Consider the following 18,127-nt stretch of genomic DNA (forward strand, 5'->3'; position numbering starts at 1 on the left):
GTCGATTCACCCGATCACTGCCGGTGCGTTTGTTTTACCCTCGATCTTTAATGAGGCTTTGGCGTGTTCCCTTGTCGACTCTCTGATGCCGACCGGCCGGCCGCAGTTGTTTTGTGGATTTAGGCGGCGCGGTAGAAAATAGGGTACTGAAATGTGATCACTGCCGGCGCTGTACCGAATTGTCTTCGAACACCGAACAGCAAATGTAAGCGAACGAGCACAAAATTCGAGCAGGTGTACATTTTCATTGTTACCGAGTCGGTATCTCGATGATATGCTCGAACATTTCACTGGCAACTTCGTATTTGACCGATGAATGACTCCACGGATTTAATTAATATGATTTCTGTTTAACTATTGCGGTCGAGGCTGGTAGGAGAGATATTAAACGACAAAAGAGAACATTCTGAAGAAACTCGTTTTGCTAAACGGAGCCTGGTGCAATGATTCCTGCCTTAAATTGCACTTTTATTTTCTTAAAGAACTATGGTTTGATAGTTATTCAAGGTGCAAAGGTTACGTAAAGAACATCCGTAAATTCAATACTCGTCAACACCTCCAAAATCATTATTTTGTTTCGAAAGTTCCTGGCAGATTAAAACTGTGTGCCGGTCCGAGACTCGAACTCGGGACCTTTGCTGTGGCTAAGAAATGTCTCCGCAATATCCTTTCTTTCAGGAGTGCTAGTTCTGCAAGTTTCGCAGGAAAGCTTCTGTAAAGTTTGGAAGGTAGGAGGCGAGGTACTGGAAGAAGTAAGGCTGTGAGGAGGGGGCGTTAGTCGTGCTTGGGTAGCTAAGTTGGTAGAGCACTTTCCCCGCGGAAGGCAAAGGTCCCGACTTCGAGTCTCGGTCCGGCACACAGTTTTAATCTACCAGGAAGTTTCATATCAGCGCACACTCCGCTGCAGAGTGAAAATGTCATTCTGGATTATTTTACTTCCTTTTTTTTTATTTTGAATAACAATTTTGGAGCATACGATAAATCAACATTGTTCCCGATTCTTTTGTTTTATCTATAATGTCTTTTGGGACCTCAATTCCTCCATTCTTCGACGATGTTGTTCTTTTATCTTCTTGTATTCTCTTTCTCCCTGAAAGCCTGACATTTCTATTGTTTCTTTAAAAAGCGTTCCGTTTCTTATTACGTCCAAATCGACTCCCACATTCTCGATACCTCTTCCTACTTCTCTCAGCCATGTGATTTAGTATTTGTAATTGTGTAGTAAGTCAGACATCTGTATAGTTATTCTGTTATTGTTCATCTTCCATGGAATTGTAATCTCCTTTTTCTCATCACATTTATTAACTTTTCAACTGTTGCTTTTGGTACCTAGCACTTTGCTTATGATTCATCTTTAAGCTTTTTCTAATTTTTGAAGTTCACCCTTCGTAGTCAGTTTAATAGTTTCTGCTTCATAGAGTATTTATACTCTTATCACTGTCTAATAGACTTCAGCTTTGTGTTCCAGGATAAAGGTTTTTTGGTATAGATATTTCTTGTTAGTTGAAAGACTCTCTCTATTTTATGTATATTTCTGTCTATCCTGGAACACAAAACTGAAGTCTATCAGACAATAATCTTGTTTGGCTTTCTTGCTCACCCTTAGTATTTCTGTCCTTCCTCTACTCTCTATCCACTTCCTCTAACGGCAAATTAAAAGCTAGGGGTGACAAGTTATCTCCTTATCTTATTCCTGATTTTATTTCAAAATTTCCAGACCTCCCATATGTTTTAATGGTTAAAGGTGCTTTAATTATTTCTGTTGTGTACTGTAGTCCAGACTTTTTAAAATTTTTAAGTAGCGTGTTTGTATAAACAGAATACTACACTTTTTAAATACCTACAAATATTACTACATATTTCAAGGTTCTGATTTTCATTATGTCTGATATGTACTTTAAATTTATGTTCTGTTCAACATATGATCTGCTCTCACTGAAGCCTGCTTGATAGTCCTTTCACTGTAGATCAAGTACTCTTTCAGCTGTGCATAAACGTTCTTTCGATAGGATCATATAGGTCACTGGCAAGAAGGAGATTCCACTATAGTTGTTAGGATCTGTTTCATCTCCCTCTTTATGTAAGGGATGTTCATGCAGCTGGCAGGGCGGTGTTTCTCAGATTTCCTAAGTTTTACATTTGTGTAAGTGTTTGAAATGTTTCGTGCATATTATACAGTTTTAGTGTTGTCATTCACAGTTTTGAACGTCTTTGGATCCTTATATTGTAAGCTTGATGGTGTACGTTTCCTTAAGCTCATTTTGAACGCTCTATAAAAGTACCTAGTATTGTTTTGTTTAGCCTCCGATTCTACTGCTGTCAGCTGATGTTGTATTCTGGCCCCCTTAAGACCTTTTGATGTTGCTTTCCTGGCCTCTATAAAGGCTTTTCGATTCTTATGATTTTTATTTGAATTCCGAATGTTCTAGTGTCTGTGTCTTTGGAGGACTAATTGATCACATTCATCATTCCACCAAGAGTGTTTAACTTTCTTTTAGAGGAGGATGATATCTTCTGCTGCTTGTAGTAAGTGTTTTCGGAGTTGGTGCCACTTCTCTGGCAGTTTTTCCTAATAATTTTTTAAAATTACTGTCCTTGGCGACCCTGTGTATGTCAAACTTCTTAGGTTGCTACTGATTCCTTTTTATAATTATAAGTCTAATTTTGAATGTGATTACGTAGATGTAATGATCTGAATCCAAAACGGCTTTTTACCCTCTTTGACATTGAGCATTTCCATTTCTGAATGTTTACTTATAGCCACATGATAAGTCGTTTCTCATCACAAACTGGATTCAGCGACTCTCATGTACTTTGCTTCCGAGGAAGATTTTTAAAAAAATGTTTATTTTACTACTATACCATATTCTTCACAGAGACTGACAAGCTGTTCTCCATCTGTATTAGTTCTTTTATGTGCAGGGTATCTGCATATTAATTGTCTGTGACAATGTTCCTCGCCAATTTGGGAATTAAAATCTGCAAGTAACGTTAACATGATTCTTGAAGGTATTCGATCTACTGTACTGCTGAATATTTTTCGTGTAAACCGGATAAAAATGATTGAAGTTCAGGTACATTTAGTACTATGTGTAGCTACACTCTTCGGTTGTATAATAACACACAAGAAAATATATGCGCATACTTAATGCTGAAGTATGGCTCAATTATATATAATAATAACTGTCACAATTTCACCACCAATGCGGCGTAATTTCATGATAATCTGAGAATGAACACAGTAACAATGTAGCGTCACAAAACTTATTTTAACAACAGGAACAAGTAAAAAATTCAAAAGTAAAAATTAAATGACATACTTTGATAAATACAACAGCTATTATATAAGGCGTTGTAGTTCAACAACTTAACAACCAACATAATATTATTCTACACTAATCACTTGAAAAAACCTGTGTCGCTTATTCGTATTTCCAACTCTTGTTCTGTCTCTCCGTAACACCTAACCGAAACAATATAACCATCAATTTCCCCTGGGAACAAATTACTGTCAAAACTGACGACAACACAATTTCCAACTGTGTTATTACATTCTTCGGCAGCAAACGTTTCTCGATTTGCGTTGTTGATCCTTCAAAACATTCCTCTTGAGGGGGACAGGACAACTATTCACGTGAAAATCGAAATCAGTTTACTTGGAATCCTGTAAAGAAAACGTGTCAATCACGCCAATGTCATCATCCGACCGATTCATCTTTCTTTTCTGCTGCTTCCTTGGCTTCCTTTGTTTGTTTGTGCAAGCTGTCAGGTATTCCTCAGTTTAGTTGTTTACCGCGTTTAAAATATCTGATGTTTCAATGCTCCTCCTTGCCGGAACATATACTTCTTACAGCTTTGCTTTTGGCTTTTTCTCATCTTTTGTTTAACTCTTCAGGAAATGATTCTCCACAGAGGTCTGCCACACCTCCCAAATTATTGTCTAGGCTACCTTTAGGAAGCCTCGACAAAATTTATTGCCATGGCTTTCATAAACTTCTTTCACAGACCAGGAAATTCGTCCTTGGAATAGATGAACATCTTCTCCCTGAAGCTCTCATCTTCCATGAGTAAAGTGTTTCCCTCCAACGGCTTTTCAAATGCCAGAAAAACGCCACATCGAGAGGCTGGACCAGGTGGTTTGTATCTGGAGGGAGGGTTTCATCCTCCTCACATTGACGTAGTATTTGCAGGTTGATGTGGGAGCTCAAATTATATCCTATCAATATTCTGACACACACACTTTTGTTTCTTCGAAATAGGCAATATAAGAGAAATGAACCAATATTCAAAAACCTGAAGATCAAACAACCGTTGTTTGGTTCAATTACGTCTCGAATCATTTGGTCCATTGTCGGTCCAATTAACAAACACAAAGCCACTAATTCCCTCCGGCATTAACACATAATATCATAGATGTACAAGCCTTTGATGAGTTTCGAATCTGTTCTGCGTACTTTCATCCTCGCCATGTGACAATCATTTTGTTTCCTCGTTTATGGACGACATTTGTTTCATCATAGTTCCAAATTTCGTCTGGACGTACACCAGCAATCTCCTTCTCAAGGTTTGAAAAGAAATCATTAACTTGTTTCATGAGTTGAAGCCCTTGAATAAGTAATATTTTTGGCTGTTCTTTGTAAAATAAAATATTTGTGGCGTTTATTAAAAGATTTGGCTCAATTTCTGGCCTATTCAGATAGCATTTAGCAATGCAGTGGAGGTTGAAACACGTTACTGGAAAGCTATATGCAGACATGGAAACAGCATGTATTGCAAATCGTATTTCATTGTCGTCTGTACAGACTCGCGGATTGCCTTGTGTTTTCACTGCTAGTACTGTTATCGCAAGAGGAACATTCTGGGCCTCTTTTGTCTTCATTAACAGGGTGTTCTTATGGATGGTGTATCTTAGAAGAAAAGATAAAATAAGATTGTGCATGGTAAGAATGTATATTTCTAAAAATTCCTTCTATGAGTCTGTTAATGACCTATCGGTAGCTTCAATCAGTGATAGTTGTTTGTCCAAAACTTGTTTGGCAGAGTTGCTTCACTACTGTTGCGGTAAGAACGAGCCACAGTTCTTGTTAAACATGTTCTGCCCATACTGGACAACCTTATTAGGACAACATAGCTAGTTCAATCGACGTAAACTGAAAAAAAAATTATTAGGAAAAAGAAACATTGTGGGCTGACTGACAGTCTGCATCTGACATGTAGTCACCCCATCAACCTTTGAAATTTTAGTTGTGTCTGTATCACTTCGAATCAAAGGAATAACTTATATTTCAGTTTGTAAACGTTAAATGCTTGCAAATAAACGTGATTTTAATATAATTACCTGTAGAAATGCCAACAAGTAACTTGAATGTTGTGCAATACCATGCTTGCGTATTCACTCTTCGAATAAAAAACAAATGGTTTTAAGAAAACACTGTAGCAGCCCTGGCAGTTCGCCCTGAAGCGCAAGTGATGACCGATACATAGCAGCAATTGCCAGGCACATGACACAATCCGTCCTAGGCCTGTAGTAAACACAAAACTGGCGCGATATTTAAACTAGTCCAAAAACTAATGGGATGATGATGCGAATGTACAGCCTCTCTCATCCAACTGCCAACCTCACCTGCCAGTGGCGTACACTGCCAACCAGACGAGGATCTGACGACCGAGTATTGGCGGTGTAACCATAACATCAAGTGCAGAGAAACTGTTGTACCACACTCACCTATGTAAGTTATAAGTTGTGGCTGGAAAGCTCAGAGATGGAATTCCTATCAGCAGTCTTGCCTGCAATGGGACAGTCCCATTCAGCGACTCAATATACGTACTTGCAGTCTGGTACCGCGCGCCGCGGAATTTGAATCCGCGCCATACGTCATGGACGTCGAAGACCCATAGAGGTCTCTGCACCATCGCGCCGTAAGCTGTGGCGGCGCCCGCCTCCTGGCTCGCTTTTGATGTGAGGGCGCCACTGTGGAACACGTGGTCCCAGCGGCCAATAGCGGCATACTTAAGCGCCTGCCTCGCGCTCATCCAGCAGTCAAACATCGCGTGCGTCTCAGGATATATCACGTCAGACAGCGTATTGACTTTGGTGTTTCTATTCCAGTTCGTTACTCTGTTGTCTGTTCTTATTGTGTCATAACGTCCTCCGTTGGTCGTGTCCGTCCTCTCCCGTTGTGTTGTTGTTCGCGGGCCGCTTCGCGGGTCCCGCCGCGTTTCCGTCACTACTACCCCAAGACCGTTCCGGTCGCCGATACAACATTTTGGCGACGAGGTAAACGGCGGTCGTTGTTGGTATGGAGGCGAAGTTGGTCTGTCTGCTGGAGCAACAGCAGCAGCTCATGCATCAGCACCAGCTCCAGTCAGACATCTTACAAAAGTCTCTGCAGTTCCTAAGGGACAAAGTCGATGCCCGGGACGCGTTATCGCAACAGCTTCTGACTCCTCGGGTGTCCGTTGCTTTCCCGCGTCCGCGGTCGTTTCCACCCTTTAATGACGCAAAAGAGGACTGGGAAATCTACTTACATCGGCTGAAACAACATTTCATTGCTTTTCAAGTCACAGACGACTCCTTGCAGCGGTCGTTGTTTTTGTCTTGGGTCTCTCCGGACACGTTCTTTCTTCTCCGCAAGTTGGCACCGTTGTCCGATCCTGTGGCTCTCTCTTCCCAGGAGATCTGCCTTTTGCTGACAAGCTATTATTCCCAACGCTACCATGAGGTCGCTTCTCGACTGGAGTTCCACCAGTACCGTAAACAGCTTGGTCAATTCTATCGTTCCTGGGTCACGGACTTGCAGGGTCTCAGCCGTCGATGCGATTTTACGTGCACCGATCAGCAGGGTAAGGCTTCGTATGCGGATTCCCTGACCCGGGATGTGTTGGTTCAGCTGGCTGCCGATCCCGAGGTCTGTACTGCAGCGTTGAAACTAGACAACCCATCCTTGGAAGAGATTCTCCGCCGTGCCCACTCCTTTGAAACTGCTTTAGTGGGTAACGAGCGTCTTATGGCGCGACCGCAGTTGGCGGCGGTCGCGGCACCACGACGGGCTTCGCCCTTGCGACGTCGACGTGGCCCGGCCGTCAGAGGCCGGCGCCGTCGGGACTCCTCGTTGTCCGACGTCTCTATGGCATCGGCGCCTTCGGTCGCCCCTCGTCACCAGTCGCGCGGCCCACTTCCATCTTGCCCACTGTGCTTTACTGCACATTCGCGGGCTGATTATCCTCACCGATGGAAAACGTGCACGCTGTGTCACAAGGAGGGCCACATCCGATCGGTTTGTCGTAGTCGCTCGACTCGATCCAGTCCTGCCCCTCCTGGGCCTCAAGATACCGTCCATGCTCTGCAATCGGTCGTCCCACAGGATGACCCATCAGAGCGGAAGCTGTTCCTCAAGCTCCGCATTTTCACAGAGAATGTCAGTTTTCAGGTCGACACTGGGGCCACCATCTCCCTGATTAATATGGCGACATATACGCGGCTGGGCTCTCCTGTTTTGTCGCCCCCCTCTCGCCGCTTGGTCGCCTATGGAGACGGTTCCATTCCCCTTCGTGGGCAGTTCGTCGTCCAGGCGATGTACAAGCGGGTTCCACGGCTCCTTACCCTCTTTGTCGTCGACCATCCGTCAGCTTCGAATATTTTTGGCCTGGATGTGTTTCAGCTGTTTGGTTTTTCAATTTCCGACGAAGTTAAGGTCGTTTCCACGGCCTTTCCCTTTCAGGACTTGGACGATCTGTGCTCAGCTTTTGCGTCGTTGTTTCCACCGGATCTTGGATGTGCTTCTGGCTTTCATGTGCACATTACCCTAAGGCCGGATGCACAGCCTCGCTTTTTCTGGGGCCGGCCCCTTCCGGTGGCCTTACGGCCAGCGGTCAAGCAGGAACTTGATCGGCTCCAGGCCGCTGGCGTGCTGGAACCTGTAACTTACAGTGCATGGGCGACACAACTGGTGGTAATATGGAAACCCAATGGGTCCCTTCAGCTGTGTGGGGACTTCGGCGCTACCAGTCAATGCTCAGTCCCTCGTTGACACTTACCCCATTCCCCGACTGGGAGACCTTCTTGCCAAGCTTGCTGGGGGAGAGTATTTTTCCAAGATCGACCTGGCTGACACATACCACTAGTTGCCCTTGGATGCCAAATCTCAGAACATCATGGTTATTAACACACCTTTCGGATTGTATAAGTACAAGCGCCTTCCTTTTGGTGTCTCTTCGGCGCCGGCCATTTTTCAGCGATTCCTGGAGCAGCTTACACAGCCTATCCCTGCATGTGTGAATTATCTGGATCACATCTTAGTCACCAGGCGTTAACCGCCAGGAACATTTGCAAAACCTCAGCGCCTTATTTCACGCTCTGCAGTCTGATGGTTTCCGCTGTCGGCTGGACAAGTGTTGTTTTTTTCAACCGTAAGTGGAATACTTAGACCACTGGCTTCGCAAAGATGGCATTCGCCCTTCGGATCATAATGTCGCGGCCATTGAGGCCCTTCCTCGTCCCAAGGACTTATCTGAACTCGGGTGTTTTTGGGCAAGGTTAATTATTACTTAAAGCTTTTGCCACATGCTGCCTCTGTTGCTCAACCCATCAATCATTTGCGTCGCAAAGGGGTACCTTTTGTTTGGAATCCTGCCTGTGACCAGGCTTTTCTCCATTTAAAGGCGATGGGCGATGCTGAAGTCCGCCCCTTGCTTAACTCCCTTCTCTCCGGACCACCCCTTGGTTGTGGCAGCTGATGCGTTGGCATACAGCATTGGGGCCATCCTTGCACACCGGGTTACCGATGGCTCCAAAGAGATCATCGCTTATGCCTCTAAGACATTTACCTCAGCACAACAGAACTACTTGAAAAGGAGGTCCTGGCGATAGTGTTCGTCGCCCAAAAATTTCACACCTACCTCTTTGGTGCAAAGTTCACTCTCCTGACAGACCATAAAACCTTGGTTACTCTTTTCGGGCCCCACTCTCACCTTCCCGAGTGAACGGCTCAACGTCTCCCGTGCTGGGCATTGTTTTTACGTAATTATGCTTACACCATCCGGTATAAGCCCACCGCCCAGCATGCTAATGCTGACGCTTTGTCACGTCTCCCAGCAGGCCCCGATCCTGCCTTTGACCAGCAGGAGGTTCTCTGCTTTCACATTGATTCCGCCTGCCGGGAAGCGCTTGACAATCTTCCTCTTATGGCTGCTTATGTTGCTGTGGCTACCAGCCACGACCCTGTCTTGCAGCAGGTTCTCAGCTATGTGGTCCACTGGTGGCCGTCCTATGTTACTCGTCGGATGCAGTCCGATTTTAGCCCATGGCGCAACCTGTCCCACAGGCTATCTGTGGTCGATGATGTCCTTTTGTTGGCCATGGAGTTGGATGCCCACCAGTGGTCATCCCTCTGGAATTGCGGCATAGGGTGCTCAGTTTGTTACACTGCGGGCACTGGGGTATGTCCCGGATGAAAGTTTTGGCTCGCCAGCATGTGTATTGCCCTGGCATCGATGACGATATTGAGCGCCTGGTCCGTGGGTGTACTGTCTGTGCGCGTCACCAGGCGAGCCCCCTCAGTCGTTTGCACCCTGGACTGTGCCTCGCCGGCCCTGGGATCGCATCCATGTCGATTTTGCGGGCCCGTTTTTGGGGTCCATGTGGTTACTCATCATTGATGCCTACTCCAAATACCCCTATGTTGTCCAAATGGCATCCACCACCACGGAGGCTACACTCACAGCCTTAGCCCAGGTTCTCGCCATTGAGGGCCTGCCCCACACATTGGTCTCTGATAATAGTCCCCAATTCACAGCATCCTCCTTCCACGACAAACATCGCGTGCGTCTCGGGATGTATCACGTCAGACAGCGTATTGACTTTGGTGTTTCTATTCCAGTGGACGTGGTTGTCTTGTTTGGTTCGTTACTCTGTTGTCTGTTCTTGTTGTGTCTTAACGTCCTCCGTTGGTCGTGTCCGTCCTCTCCCGTTGTGCTGTTGTTGGTTCGTCACTACTACCCCGCGACTGTTCCGATCGCCGTTACAACATGCAGTACTCGATCTAGGCTCGGAAACAGGACGGATTACCGGGATACGACATGGACAATAAATAGGAACAAGAGAAAAGGGGTTAATGGAGTCATGGAGACGTGTTCCATCTATGCAACTAAATGAAAGGCAGTTGCATAAGCGGAACACACCTCTATGAATTTTGAAGCAACTCAGGACCGACAGAAAACGAAAAAAATGATGACTTACTGGAGCTTCGATAGTTGACACTGGAACGTTACGGTTATTGCTCTTAAGGAAGACAAATTACCCAAACATTTGAAAGAAAACGAAAAAAAATTTGCGGCAGTTACTGGAACAAAGAGAAAAACGTCTGGAACTAAATATATAGACGACTGTATTACAATGAAGCGCCAAAGAAACTGGTACAGGCATGCATATTCAAATACATAGATATGTAAACAGATGGAATACGGCGCAGTTGTTAGATCGGTTACTACCGCTGCAATGGCGGGTTATGAAGATTTAAGTGAGTTTAAACGTGATGTTATAGTCGGCGCTCGAGCGATGGGACGCAGCATCTCCGAGGTAGCGATGAAGTGGGGTTTTCTAGTACGACCATTTCACGAGTGTACCGTGAATATCACGAATCCGGTAAAACACAAAATCGCCGACATCGCTGCGGCCGGAAAAAGATCCTGCAATAATGGGACCAACGACAACTGAAGAGAATCGTTTAACGAGATAGAAGTGCAACTTTTCCTCAAATTGCTGCAGATTTCAATGCTGGACCATCAACAACTGTCAGCGTGGGAACCATTCAACGAAACATCATCGATATGGGCTCTCGGACCCGAAGGCCCACTCTTGTACTCCTGATGAGGGCACGACACAAAGCTTTACGTCGCGCCTGGGCCCGTCGACACTAACAACGGACTGTTGATGACTGGAAACATGTTGCCTGCTCGGGCGAGTCTCGTTTCAAATTGTATCGAGCGAATGGACGGGTACGGGTATGGAGACAACCTCATGAATCCATGGACCCTGCATGTCAGCAGGGGACTGTTCAAGCTGGTGGAGGCTCTATGACGGTGTGGGGCGTGTGCAGTTGGAGTGATGTGGGACGCCTGATACGTATAGATAAGACTCTAATAGGTAGCACGTAGATCCTGTCTGAACGGCTGCATCCATTCATGTCCATTGTGCATTGCGACGGACTTGGACAATTCCTACAGGACAATGCGACGGCTGTGACAGGGGACACTGAGACACGGTGCCTTATATTGCAGCTGTCTAGAGTCTGTGTATTGGGAGAATGACTCATACGCGCACGGTGCCAGATGTTCTGAAGCGAATTCAGTCGAGTACGTAGTTCTAATTTTCGTTTGCTAGAGGCCACTAGCTGTCAGAACTAAACAGAAAGAACTGTAATGTGGTTAAGAATTTTGACCACCAGAGTGCAGTAGTGCACAGAGACATCCAAGAAACAGGTCAAGAGAATGTTTTTGTGAATTTTTCCGTTTATTTCTTGAGGGATGTTTTGATTATTTATTTTTGTACAGTTTTGTATATGCTTTTAATAGTGTGAATGATGCATGAATGTGGTCTAAAGTTAATGTAGATCATTGTTCTACTGATGAACGCTGTATGAACTAGTGTGAGAAGTTTTAAGACAGTGTGAATGCAGACGACGGGGAATTTTGTATCACAATGTTTTAAGTAAGTTTATGGTAAAAGAAAAAGTAATTCGAGTGCAAATGAAAATATTTAATAATGTAAAGTATAAAAAAACATCAGAATGTTAAATATTTATTTCGGGACAAAGCACAGTTCGAAAGTGTGTTATTTGTTGATTGATCAGTCATGAAAAGCGCGGACTAATGCGGGAGAATAATGTTTTTCTATTGGCCTTAAAGAAAACTGACCAATCAGAACGGAATATTCTTCGCGCATTTTTTTCTCTTTGAGATATAGAATGCTTACAGCAATCTAAGGGAGACGGAGACCAGCCTTTCAACGGTACGGTCGTGTGTAGAATGAGCTTTGAAGGAAGTTAGAATTTGTCGGTTTTAGTTGTGCTACATATTTGAAAACTGTGTTAAGGTGAATGCATATTTATCCCGGTGGTTTTTTTTTTCTTTTTTTAGAAAGTGCGGATTTTTTAAGTGATTTTGTGTTCGAGAAAAGACAATTATTCCACGTGGCATATTGAGCAGATCAGCGACTAAAAATCTGAGTACTTTAGACACAGATAAACTTAATGGTATGGCGAGCATTATCATTTCAGTGCAATCTGTGCTTAGTAGCTGTTCTGATTTCATTAAATACGTTAGCATAAACTTGCATGACTGTGTTAATATTAGCACAGGCTTGGCAATTAACGTGTACCGCTCAAGGTCGAGAATGTACGGAGGTTTTTCCAGTATTTCCACCTTTCATTCTAAATTAAGACCTTTTTCCGATTGATAGAATAGTTATTTTGTATGCAACCTGGTACGAGTTGCAGTGCGGTAGGTTTCTGCTCGGCTTTCCTACCGGCAATCTGCTGCAACGAGTTCACAGGTAGGTTCAGGTAATGTACGAACGTAACCGCGCCGCCGAATATGGTGCTTCTGTGCCGGGAAAAGAGTTACAACGCCGTAGTACATTGAATCCGTGGTTGAGAGAAATTTTTGTGAAAGGCCTTATAGTGAACGATAATGAAATATTTCGTAAATTAATACATGAGGAATTTTGAACGGAACTCGTTTCGAGTCGCTGGAGGGACTTAAAAGAAAGAAGAAGATGTTAAACAGCAACATTAACAATGAGGGCGCATCGAAGCAGCAGACGGCGTTATAGCGGTCTCAACGAGCAGCGGTACGGCAGGGCAGCACTGCCAAATTACACGACGAGCGGGGACCCTGGAACTGGTACGGCAGACAAAGGAGGTCGAACTCGCAGTTTCAGCACGCCGAGGCTGCTGCAGGATTCAACGGAAGATAAGTTTGTTACATTTGTTGTGTGTGTGTGTGTGTGTGCTGCAAGGCTGAGTAACATGGGAGGTGATAAAGATTTTGTAAATACAATAAAAGAGGAAGAACTCCCATTCAGTGCAAGTGCTTCCCTAACTAGCACGCCTGAACAGAGAGGAGGAGTAGATATTAAAGTAAAAGAGGAGATTTTTTGACGATATTTCTTTCTTATTTACAGACAGTAGAGTAGAATCTGTTTCAAGTATGTCGGTTAATGTAACTAGTGGGGATAATGTAAATACTGAAAGCTACTTTAAGCATGAAATCGGGAACAACCAATTGTGTGATGACAGTGTTGGCAGTATTACTGAATCAAATGTGTCAAATGTGGATACCAGATTTGACACAGTACCGGTCGAACAAGGCAAACAGGAAACAGTAATGCAGAGAATATGACCTGGAAGTGTGCAAGAAATGTTTTCAGCATTAATGGGTTCTATAAAAGGTGGACATACTAATTTGGCTGAAACAATTGGTCAAAAAATTAGTAAACTTGATGAAAAACTCCAAAGCAAACTAGTGATTTTAATGAAAAACCTGAAAAGTAGACTGCTGTTTTAAAAGAAATATGGAAAAATGATTTGAAGTCGTTAGAAAATGAAGTGGATGGGAAAATTTCTCAAGTTGTGAATAACTGCCAACAATCCATTAAAACTGTAAGAAGTTAATTAACATATGCCTTGAAAAAAGTTGCTGTTGGAAACAAAGATTTGATAAAGGAAAGTGTGCAGAAAGTAGAGGACTAAATAGCGGCGGTAGAGTCTACATGTGTAGATTACAAATTCTAAGACAGTAAATTCAGCCCTGAATATGCCAAATGTATGAATGGAGTGACCGAGTGGGTGTGTCTGAAGAAAATGTTCTTCAGCTAACTGACCAGGTAGAAGAGTTGACAATAAGTTGGATGAGCATAGCAGTAGATTACTCAAAGTTGAAACTAACCTCAGACATGGAACTAACAGTGGTGGGTGTAGTTTTGTAGTAGAATCGTCCGAAATATCATATGTCTCAGTGTTAGCGTTTTGATCCAACAGGAAATGTACATCCAAAAGAATTTTGGAATGACTTTGAAGGTATTCTACCTAATTTCTGGTTAGACAGACAAAAAACAGGGTTTATTACGTCCAAATTCTTGGGAGACGCTAGAACTTGGGTAGGGGCGGGGGGAAGGATTATCGCTACTGAATAGACGATACTCTACATAAATTTAAACAGGCGTTTTTTAAAGAATATTGGCACAAGCAAAAAGAAATCGAGTTACTAAATAGCTTCTGGGCTGGAAAAATGTTTAATCCCAGAAAGGAAAGGTAAAGTAAGTTCTCGTTAAATTGGATGACAAATTTGTCATATTTAAACTCGATCCAGAACAATTTGTTATGGACCTGGAAGGTAAGCTGCCCATGAACTGGCGAAACAAAATTATTGCAGCTCCGAGGGATGACGTTCATAAATTCATCAGTTATTTGGAGAGGGTTGAGAACTTGTTGCTTGAGGAGGAACATGCAGATCGTAACGTCAGACCACCAAATAATGCAGAACCGCGGCAGAGTGTAAGCGTTAACAGAATTGGCATGAACTGTGGAAATAGCAGGAGCAGAGGTGCTGGGAGGTGGGACTATCCAGCAAAGATAGACGAAATAATGGGGAGCAGTTACGCAATTATCGATCGTATTGTCCTGTGCGAGAGGATGATGTTGCGCCAAGGCGACAGCAAATGGGGGTAAACGTAATAAATGGTACAGAATCCCAGAATCCATCAAACAAAATGCCATTTGTGAAAGAGTTAGTGTTTACAAGACGGGAAGTAATAATTAATAATTTGAACCCGCTAGCAAAACCCTTTGTACGTTTTAGCACTAAACAGACAGATTAAAGTAAGGAGCAGAAGAAGGTAATAACAACAGACGAAACAAGCTAAATAAAAATCTGTACATTTAACGGAGGTTTAGGGGATTTTTTTTGGTCAGACATAAACAAAATAAGTACCATATTGCACACGAAATGGGTGATGTATTAGCGGAAAATGTGACAGAACCTGATTGCCAGGAAGTATTTAGCAATCAAATTGAAGTCTGGGCATGTTCTGGGCAAGGTGAAAGTACAGAAGCTGCAAAATTACGGGAGCTTATTCATATCAGTGTAGAAGAAATACTAGCGTCTGTAAATGACGACATTAATCTATAAGGGAGAGGCAGGAAAATGGTGACCAAAATGGGGGCCAGTCAATTAATTGTGGAAAAAAGGAAGAGAGAGAGTAAAGAGAATGGCGAAATACCATAAAAAAATTTGAGCTGTCATTAGTGGATGGAATAGTTAGTATGGAAGAGAGAAGTGATGAGGGTAATTGTGCAAAGATATGTGTTATTTCTGGAAACAGGGAAGGTTTCGATAGAAGGGAGGTTGTGAACGATTTGTTGCAGGAGGGTTCTGACACTAGCAATGAAAAGAAGGTGGTGAGTCAGCCAGTAATTAGCCTGAAAGTGTGTAACGAAGAAGTACAGTGTTTAGCAGATAGTGGCAGTGATTTATGTGTTGTGAGTAAAAGTTGGTTAGAATCGCTGGCCAATAGAAATGAACATGTAATAATGCTAGTAATGTGGGTGCAGATAATTATAGCTACAGGAAAACCTGTTGAACAGGAAGTTCTGTCACCAGCGAAAATAAATGGTATGCAAGTACTCCATAACTTTCTTATAATCCCTGATCTGTGTATAAAATGCTAATTGGAGTAGATTACTTTAATCAGCATGAAGGGAGATTAAATTTTAGTGAAAATGTAGTAATTTTTTAAATAAATGGGAACGATGTGGTGGCACCATTTGTTCCAAAAAATAATTTGACCAAATGGAGATGATGTGGCGGTGGACCCTGAGGAAATGGTGATACAAGAAAAAATAGAACAAAAAGTAAAAGAGGTGCCAGGCTTCCAGGATTAGAGGAGCATCAAAGGGACAAATTAAAAGAAGTTCTACTAGATCACAAAAATATTTTCTGTGATCAACCTGGCCTAGCCAAGGGATAAGAAAGCTTTCCAAAAAAAATTTAAAAAAAGCTAATACCTATCACTGAACGACACAGAGAAGCGGTTAGAAATCTGAAACAGAATATGATTAAACGGGGAATTATTGAAAAGGTTGTGAGCGTATACAACAACCCAGTGATTGTAGTAACTAAAAATGATGGATCCACGAGATAGCGCTGGACACTAGAGTTTTAAATAAAGTAGTGTTACCAGAAAGTGATTGGCCAGAAAGCATAGATGAGTTAGTGCAAAAATTTAAGGGATCTAATTATTTTACATCTATGGACGTGACGTGTGATTATTGGAATCTGCTATTGGCAGGTGAATATAGAAAATATACTGCCTTTTTATTTGGAGGCAGATATTATCAATATAAGGTGGTACCCTTTGGTTTAAATATAAGTGTGAGTGCATTTATCAGAGCTAAGTCACAAGTGTTTGGGGGATGAAATACTTACGTAAGTACAGTGTATGTAGATGATGTTTCGATGTCGATGGCCATATGGGAAGAACATTGTGTTTTGTTAAATAAAGTTTTTGATGCAGTTGAAAAAGGGAGATTTGAACTGAAATTGGAGAAAACTAATTTTGCTAAGAAAGAACTAAAATTTTGTGGTCACATTGTCACATTATTCGTGGAAAGGGGATAATGCCAGACCTGGAAAAATTAAAGGCTATTCAGGACTACAAAACTCCGAATGGTAAAGAATTTAAAAGGGATGTTCGGATTATTTGGATTTTACAGGCTTTTTGTACCAGGTCAATTATTTAATGCACCATGTTTAAGAAGTCCGTTGAAAAAAGATGTACCATACAAATGGGCCAATGAATGTCAAATTCCATTTGAGGAACGCCTTACGTGAAAGCCAAATAATTAATCATCCCGATTTTTCCAAACCTATTTGCTTAATAGCGGATGTGTGTGGATACGGTATTGCTGTAGAGCTGTTTCAAGTGTATGGAGAAGGGGGCGAAGAGATTTATAAAATACTGCATTCGCAAGCAGATCGTTGCAACAACCTGAGAAAAATTATTGCATTTCGGAACCAGAGGCGTTACCGATAATTTTTGGCTTTGAAAAATTTAGGCAATACCTGTTGAGACACAAAGTAATTGTATACAGTGACCATAGGGCGTTGACATGTTTGTAGACGTGCAAATTGAAACACACCAGACTAACCAAGTGGTCTTTATACTTGGAACAGTACGAGCTGGAAATTAAATACATAAAAGCATCTGAGAATCTGGTGGCTGCTGCATTATGCAGGAGGGTAGAAGATAATGAGAAGAATGAAAATATGTTGACGGACAAAACAGGGATCCATATATTTGCAAACATAATGATAATTGATGAAGGGGGACAGTTGAAAAAAGAAAAAGAAGGGAACAAAACCGAGATGACAATTTGAGGTTAGTAAAGTTATTTAGGTGACCCAGCATATCCTTATGTTTCCGAATATTATATAATGCATCAGGGGATTTATTCTGCAGGAGAAACAATACAGATAGTCAATGGAGGATTTGTTTCCTGAACAACATGTTAACTTAATAATTGACTATATACATAAAACGTTTGGGCATTATGGGGCCAGACAATGTGTAGCCAAAATTAGGGAAAGAGTGATCCTTAATAATACGTGGTGGTGTGTAAAAGCAAGAGTTGAAACATGTGACAGATAACAAAAGGTTAGGGCAAATAATAACATAATTCAAGGCCAAATGTATGGTGTTGAGACACAAAATAAATTGGAGCCTGTAGCCTGTGATATTTTCGGTCCATTACCTGTGTCTCGAGGGGGTTGTGAATACGTTTTCATTTTGGTGGATGGGTTCACAAAATTTGTGAAACGATACGCAATTAAAAAGGCTACTGTGAAAGTGTTAGTAAATAAATTGCAGAAAGACTACTTCTTGTTCGTAGGAGTTCTGAAAGCTATCTTGTCTGATAACGGTCCGCAATTTGTTTCCAATAATTTAAAGAATGTTTGGAAAGCCAAAACATTGAACACATAAAGATTACAGCGTATTTTCACACAAATATGTGTGAAATGATCATGAAGGAACTGAAAAGGTTATGTCGTACTTATTGCCATAGCAGACATA

The sequence above is a fragment of the Schistocerca cancellata genome, chromosome 9, assembly GCF_023864275.1.
Source record: "Schistocerca cancellata isolate TAMUIC-IGC-003103 chromosome 9, iqSchCanc2.1, whole genome shotgun sequence".
NCBI classification, from domain to species: Eukaryota; Metazoa; Arthropoda; class Insecta; order Orthoptera; family Acrididae; genus Schistocerca; species Schistocerca cancellata.